This window comes from Notolepis coatsorum (assembly GCF_963971535.1).
Source record: "Notolepis coatsorum genome assembly, chromosome: 5".
Classification (NCBI taxonomy): Eukaryota; Metazoa; Chordata; class Actinopteri; order Aulopiformes; family Paralepididae; genus Notolepis; species Notolepis coatsorum.
In genome coordinates, this window is record NC_140169.1 from 191,474,271 (window position 1) to 191,483,119 (window position 8,849).

Sequence of the window (8,849 nt, forward strand, 5' to 3'; positions counted from 1 at the left end):
GGGTAGCTAATACTGGACTGATGTGGTCTCTCCTCTTGGTTCTAGTTAGTAGCCTATAGCTGCCCAGTCTTGAATGAGTTGGAGTCGTTCTGTGGTTTTTTTTGGGGTGCCGGTGAGGAGTGCATTACAGCAGTCCAGTCGGCTTGAGATAAAGGCATGGATGGGCGGCTAGGTGGTGCAGTGGGCAAGGCACTCACCACCAATGCTGGAGACGCTGGGTTCGAGCCCAGCTCTCCACATTGTTTTCAGTTTGGCTGGTCGTCCGTAATAATACAATTGGCAGTATTAGGGGGAGGGAAAACTGAGGGGTGGGGATCGGACGTTGTGGACAGCGACTCCTACAGGTCGGTTGGTGCGCCTGCGCAGTAGAATCAAGAAGAGATGGGGGCGGCGCCCCTCCAAAGCGCAGACCCCTGACGCGGAAAGATCGCGCCGCGCAGGTGAAAAGATGCGACGGCTGCTACCTCGAGTATCGGAGGGGAATCGTGCTATGTATGGCTTCGTCCACATTGCAGCCGGCTTGTGGGAGGCAAGAAACAGCGTTTGAGACAGGGGAGGGTTGAATTGGACGATACGAAATTGGGATGGGAGAAAAATAGAAAATGGGAGAAAAAGTGGATAAAAAAAAAGATAAAGGCATGGATCAGTTTTTCAGCGTCTTTTGGATTTATAAACGGCCGTACCGTAGCTATGTTTCTAAGCTGGAAGAATGATTTTTGTTTTTGTCACCTTGTTGATGTGTGATGTGTGACATGTGATGAAAAAACATAGAAAAAGGGAAGTAAAACTAACTAAAACAAAATAACAATTCAAGGATATAAGAGAAAAGGAAGGATGAGGACGAGAGAGCGAGAAAAAAAGGACCCCAGAAGAAGTACAAACACCGGAGGAAAGATTTCGACACAAGGAAATGGCGGAGGAGGTAGATCAGGCGAGCATGACGCAGGAAGACAGAGACGTGGAGCCCGCCTGGATAGCGAAGATACAAGCAAGCATACAAGCTAGCACAGTGAGTAACCAAGAGGCTAACCAAGAGCTACAAGCTAACATACAAGCTAACGCAAAGGCTATCCAAGCTATACAAACTAGCATACAAGATAGCGTACAAGCTACCACGCAGAACATGCAAGCTAGCGCGTTGACTAACCAACAGGCTAACGCAACAGCTAACCAAAAGCTACAAACTAGCCTACATACTAGCATACAAGCTAACGCAATAGCTATCCAGGCGAGCACGCATAATATCCAAAACAGCATCGATGGACTCAGGGAAGAGTTAAAGAAAGGTCAGGACGAGCTCAGAGAGGAAATGGATAAGGGACTCGAGGCGGGAGCATGTCTATGTTCCCCGGGTCCTATGTTCCCCGGGTCCTATGTTCCCAGATTGATTGATTGATTGAAAATTTTAGACCACCAGCCCTGATTCCAAACTCTAACCTTAACCAACTTCGAAAGAGGGCCTAAGCTGAACCAGTTCGAAACAAGGCGGACATTAATAATTAATAAAATAATAAAAATTTATAAAATGTTCAATCAATTAATCAATCAATCGGGGAACATAGGACCCGGGGAACATAGGGATGATCCCCTCGAGGCAATGGATGGAAAACTACAGGAACAAGAGAAAGACATAAAGATGTTGGAAGGAAGGACGGCTGAAACGGAGGAATGGACTACAGAAATACAAGATATTCTAAAGGAGACGCTCAAACAGAACATATTGAGAGACGTTTTTTTTTATCCACTTTTTCTCCCATTTTTCGATTTTTTTTCTCCCATCCCAATTTTCATATCGTCCAATTCAACCCAACCCCTGTCTTCGAACGTTGTTTCTTGCCTCCCACAAGCTGGCTGCAATGTGTACTAAGTCATACATAGCACGAGTCCCCTCCGATACTCGAGGTAACAGCCGTTGCATCTTTTCACCTGCGCGGCTCGATCTTTCAGCGTCGGGGGTCTGGGCTTTGGAGGGGCCCCGCCCCAGTCGCTTCTTGATTCTACTGCGCAGGCGCACCAACCGACCTGTAGGAGTCGCTGTCCACAACGCCCGATCCCCACCCTTCAGTTTCCCTCCCCGTAATATGTGTATTACTGTGGACGACCAGCTAAACTGAAAGCAATGTGGAGAGCGGGGCTCGAACAGGAAGCATCCTGTTCGAGCCTAGTCTCCAGCATTCGTTGCGAGCGCCTTGCCCACTGCGCCACGTAGCCGCCCTATATTGAGAGAAACGTTAATGGACTTGGAGGGGAGGTAGAGGAGAAACAACATACGAATATGGGGACTGAAAGAAGGGATGGAAGGAGACTCTATGATCAAATATGTAGACAACCTAATTCGAAGAGAATTGAAGATGACGGACCTCGACAAGACAGGGATTCAAAGAGCACACAGGACACTGGCGCCGAAGCCGCGGTTAGACAAACCACAGAGAGCAGTTATAGTTAATTTCTTGGAATTTTCAAAGAAAACATCCTCAGAGCAGCCTGGCAGACGAAGATGGAGGTGGAGGGACAGAGAGTAACCTTCGACCATGACTATGCAACAGAGGTGGCGATAAAGCGTCAGAGCTACATTCAGATAAAAAAGACTGAAAGAAAAAGGAATCCGATTTCAATCACCAATGACCACGCTGAAGGTCCATTGGAATGAAGGCGCAAAGGTGTACGGCGACGTGCGGGACGCGGCGAGGGACATGAACCGAAGAGGATGGAAGGTGCCGGGAGGAGAAGAGGAGAGACCGACGCTGTTGCAGAGGTTGGAGAGAGCGAGGAGATGGACCAGGGTCCAGGGACGAGGAAAAGGCGAGGAGAAGGGGAAGGTGAAGGGGATCTGAATCGATTCAAAGCAAGTCAAGTCAAGAGATTTATTTGTCACGGCATACAAGTATACAATGAAATGCGGGTGGTCTTGCCCGCAACGATGTGCAAATAACATAATAGAATCAACATTGTGCAATAAACAATAAGCAATAAGCAATAAACAAGTAACATGTTAGGGCATATCGGTATATGTACATAAGTTATTTACAGAGCATGGAGGACATACTAGGTCCTTTGGTAGTGTCTTCCTGTACATGCTAATTTATACAATCTCCGGTTATACTATACTATTTTTAAAGTGACCTTTCCTTAGTGGCCGTAAGTGTGGGCGTGTGCAGCATGAGTGTGTGCTTGCTCATGTTAAAGTGGCTGCTAGTGTGTGAGCGTGTACAGTGTGTGTTGTGTGTGTGCTCATGTGTGCTTGTGTGTGGAGAGTTCAGTGTTCAGGGCTCTGATGGCCTGGGGGAAGAAGCTGAGCCGAAGTCTCTCTGTCCTAGCAGCTGGTGTTCGCAGGCGTCTGCCTGACCTGAGCAGCATGAACAGGCTGTTGTTGGGGTGGTGTGTGTCTTTCATTATTCTGCAGGCTCTGGATTTGCACCTCTTGTTGTATAGAACCTGCAGGGGTGGTAGTGCAATACCCGTGGTACGCTCGGATGAGCGCACCACTCTCTGTAGGGCCTTCTTGTCCTGTGCCGTGCTGTTTCCATACCAGGCAGTGATGTTTCCAGTCAAGATGATCTCTACAGCTCCGGAGTAGAAGGACTGGAGTATCTTCCCAGATACTCTGAACTTCCTTAACTGTCTCAGGTGGTAGAGGCGTTGCTTCGCCTTTTTTACGACTGAGTGTGTGTTGTCCATGTCAGATCCTCTGCGATATGGACCCCCAGGTACTTAAAGCTGCTCACTCTGTCCACGGTAGCCCCGTTAATCCTCAGTGGTGTGTGTGTCTCCTGCTGTCCTCTCCTATAATCCACGATCAGCTCCTTGGTTTTACCAATGTTCAGGAGCAGGCTGTTGTCCTGGCACCAGCGTTCCAGTACCTCAACCTCCTCCCGGTAGGCCTTCTCGTTGTTGTCCGAGATCAGCCCCACCACCACTGTGTCGTCCGCAATCTTCACTATGGAGTTGGAGCTGAACTTGGCCACACAGTCATGTGTGTATAGTGAGTACAGCAGGGGGCTCAGAACACAGCCCTGGGGGGACCCGATGCTCAGGGTGATGGTGTTGGAGGTCTGACCCCCCACCCTGACCGCCTGGGGCCTTTCACTCAAAGTCCCGTATCCAGGCGCTCAGAGCGGAGCTCAGACCCAGCTCAATCAGCTTGTCCACCAGTCTGGTGGGGACTATGGTGTTGAACGCTGAGCTGTAGTCAATGAACAACAGTCTCACATAGCCCCCCTTCCGACGGTCCAGGTGAGAGAGGGTGCTGTGCAGTACTTGGGAGACTGCATCGTCAGTGGACCTGTTTGGCCTGTATGCAAATTGCATAGGGTCCATATCTCTGGGGAGGGAGGCACAAATGTGATCCTTGACCAGCCTCTCGAAACATTTCATGGCCACAGAGGTGAGTGCCACCGGTCTGTAGTCATTGAGACCTGCTGGGGAGGGTTTCTTTGGTACCGGGATAATGGTAGACATCTTGAAGCAGGCAGGGACCACTGACTCCTTCAGGGATCGATTAAATATGGTGGTGAACACAGGGGCTAGCTGGTTAGCACAGGACTTAAGTATGCGTCCTGTTATTCCATCTGGGCCAGCCACCTTTCTGGTGTTCACCTGCATAAATGCTCTTCTCACACTGTGTACCGTCAATGAGAGAGCGTCCTCGCCCCCCCGCGGATGCCCCCCCCCCTCCACAACAGCCGGCGCGCCAGTGACGTCACTAGCCGTCGAGCTAGAAGCGCCACTGTTTGCACCAAACCGCGCGTAGAGGGTGTTGAGCTGGTCCGTGAGGGAGGCGTCGTCACTCCCCATTGAGGGGGCGCTGACTTTGTAGTCAGTTATTGTCTTCAGTCCCTGCCATAAGCCTCTTGTGTCATTCTGTGCCATTTGTGCCTCCATCTTGTCAGCATACATCCTCTTAGCAAGTTTAACAGCCTTGCGCAGAGTGTAGACTGTTTTGTACTCTTCCATGTTTCCTGACTCTCTGCCAAGGTTATAAGCAGTGGTGCGAGAGTTCAGAGCTGCTCTGATAGTACTGTCCACCCATGGTTTCTGGTTCGGAAACACCCTTGCCTTCTTTGTGGGGACAATACTGTCAGCGAGTGTTGTTATGAAGCTCACAACGGTGTCTGTGAACTCGCTGACGTCACTGGTGCTTTCCTCGAACATTCCCCAGTCGACGTCATCGAGTGCGTCCTGAAGCGTGGCCTCTGATTGGTCGGTCCATTTTTTTACCTCACGTGACACGACGGCGTCACGTGATCTTTGTTTGTAAGCAGGGACCAACAAGATGGCGGCATGATCCGACGCGTTCGTCGCTCCCGCTAATGGTGGAGCCGGTACAGCCTTGTATCCAGCTCTGAACGGGGTGTAACAGTGGTCGAGTGTGTTTCCTCCCCTTGTGGAGCAGACTATGTGTTGAAAGAAAGACGGCATGACTTTTTTCAAATTCGCCTGATTGAAATCCCCAGCTACAATCATGGCCGCGTCTGGATGCTTGATCTGGTGTGTGTTTAGATGGTCGTGTAGCTCCGCCAGCGCTCTGCCGACATTCGCTTGGGGAGGAATGTATACTGCAGTCATGATTGCTGCAGTGAACTCGCGTGGAAGATGGAAGGGACAACATTGGATCGAGAGGTGTTCCATGTCGGCGGAGCATGAACGGGAGAGTATCTGTACCTCCTTAGGGATAGTCCAGCCGTTGTTGGTCATAAGACAGACACCCCCGCCGATGCTCTTCCCCGAGGCCTCTGTACGGTCCGCTCTGAAGATGGTGAAGGAGTTGGAGGGAGAGATGCTGTGATCCGGAGTCGCTGGTTTCAACCAGGTCTCCGTGAAACGCAGGATATTGCAGTCCTTCATCTCTCGCTGGAATCGGACCCGTGCTCGTAAATCATCCATCTTACTCTCCAGCGAACGTGCATTCGCCAGGAAGATAGATGGAATAGCCCGACGGTAAGCAGATCTTCTTAGTCTTAATCTGATCCCGCTCCTCTGATCAGCTGAGAAGGAAGACGCAAAGACACAGAAAATGGGGGCAGAGAGGAGATGAGAGGGGACACGGTGATCCAAGGGAGGATAAGTACAATACACACACAATACAGGTTAATGTATACATGAGAAGGACTGATGCAATGAGAAGATGGTAAAGTACATACGAGATATTTATACCAAAAGTTATAAAAAAAGGACATGGCGATTCAAGACACATTAGACTGATATACATATGACACACACAATACAAGAAAATGAAAACATGAAAAGGACTTACAGTATGCAAGGAGAAGATGGTAAAGTACATACGAGATAATTATACCAAAAGTTATAAAAAAGGACATGGGGATTCAAGAGATATATTGAGACGGACATGAAAGAACCACAGGATTACACATGACGCATAATACAATTAGACGGGAACATGAAAGTGACTAATACAGAGCTTATGACCGGGAGCTCGGAGGTCGCACACAGAACGAGTTGGACATATATATTGTGCATTTTTTAGTCACTAGGGGGAGCCCTCTCACTAGGAGAGCCACTACTCCCCACCCACCAGCGGGGGAAAGAGTGAGACCCTCAAATACCATGGAAGTTCCTAGTGTTAACACTTTGAGGACTGGCCCGGCGCCGTCTAATATGGTGCTGGAGGACCAAGGTTTGTCAACAAACCGATGTGACTTTGTACAGCTATATCTATACTTTATAGTATTGCTATCTGTCCATTCTCATTGTCACTTGAGTGCATAAACCGTGCCTTCATAATGGCTTAAAGAAGAAAAAAAATCCATTGGTTGGTTGTCATTTTATAGCGCCGTGAATATAAGGTTTATCGCACTTTTCGTCTCATATATTTTCTGGGAAGCTAGATATGAGGCTAAAGGCTACTAACGTTATATCGAACGGCATTTCTGTTGTATATATTTGAATGAAATAAAACAAAATGCATATCATCCGGACTATTCCAGAGCATCTATGGATGAAATGGGGGCGGCGGGGGACGCCGATTAGTATTATTGATTAGCAATAGAGTGTCCGTGCAATCGATCGATTGCTTGCGTTTTACAACAAGCTCCAATCCGGCTATAATTTAGGTTAATAATGTCTTACCGTCAGCCCATGTGATAGCCGGCAGCATTTCGCCCTTATCGATCGGCATCTGTTAGATCGATATGTCCATTGGCCGATCATAAATCCCATTATTCCAGGCTGAAATCTGCTAATCGAAATGTGAACAACGGTGCGGGCCCTTCGTTTGGGATCAGGCTAATATGAAACGCCCATAGACAGTAAAATAAATTTTTTTCCCATTCGCCCTCAATGATACTGCAGTGGAGCGATGGCGCCCCTAAGAGGATCTGGCCGGTATTGCATGTTGCCGAAATCACAGATGCGGGTAGATCTGCAGAGTCGATGGGGGATGTTGATACGATGATCAATATGGAATAAAACAATAACAACTTGCCACGAGTTAACTCGTGGCTCTGGTCCTCAACGCATGGCACCGAAACCCGAGTTAACTCGTGGTTGGGCGGCAAAGTGTTAATGTTGATGTTAATGTTTATTATGGTTATATGTATGTAAATCAGACGGAGATAGCAGAGGCTACAACCACAAATATTATTTTATGTGACATGGGTAGAACGGGAGAACAATTGGAAAATAAATATGACAAGTTAAGGGTATAAAAATGATGTTGTTGAATGTGAATGGTATGAATAATCCGATCAAGAGGAGTAAGGTGATGACGAAACTTAAGAAAGAGGAGGCGCAGGTCATCTTCTTACAAGAAACTCATCTAAGGCGGTTAGGTGGCCGAGCGGAGATTGCGTTCGTCACCAGCCCCGGAGCTGAGCTGGATTTGCCTGTTCGAATCCAGCTCACAGCTCCGGGGTTGTCACCAGCTTGGCTGGCCGTCTGCACTGATACAATTGGCTGTATCAGAGGGTGGGAGAAGCTGGCGGGGTGGGTCCGGGTCGTTGTAGACAGCGACTCCTACAGTTCGGTCGGGGCGCCTGCTAAGTGCGGATTGGACGTGAGGGGGATAGTGTGGTCCTCCCACACGCTACGCCCTCTCAATGAGAATCCGCGCTGCCAGGTGAAAAGAAGCGGTGATTGGCTGGACGTGTGTCGGAGGAAGCACGTGGTAGCCTCCACTCTCCCAGATGATCTGACTGTGGGGGGTAAGTGCGCAGCGACCAGGAAGGGACTGGGAATTGGCATACGACTAACATTGGGATGGGGAGAAAATCGGAGGAAAATGGAGGGGGAAAAAGACAAAAAAAAAAAAAAAAAAAGAAACTCATCTAATATCGCAAGAACATGAAAAGCTGAAGAGATTCGGGTATGAAAATCTGTTCTATAGTTCTTTGAAAAACAGAACATTAGAAGAGGAGTAGCTATACTAATTAAGAACACAGTGAAGTTTGAAATGATCAGGGAAATAAGGGATAAAGAGTGGAGGTATGTAATGGTCAAGGGGAAAATGGAAGGTCAAATGGTAACACTAGTGAATGTGTATGCTCCACCAGACAGTGAGAAATATCTATTTGAAACTATCTTTGATATCATAGCGTTGGAAGGGGAAGGGGTCCTGATCTGTACAGGTGATTTCAATGTAGTACTGAACATGACATAGACACGACAATCACAAAGAAATGGAGGACAAACATTAGAAAATATATGAATATACAAATGGCAGAATTAGGAATCATGGACATATGGAGAGCAATGCACACACTAGATAGAGAATACACACATTATTCACATCCACACACAACATATTCAAGGATAGACTATTTTCTCATGACAACAGGGGACAGATACAGGGTAGAAGAATGCAGGATAGGGGTAACGGACATATAAGATCA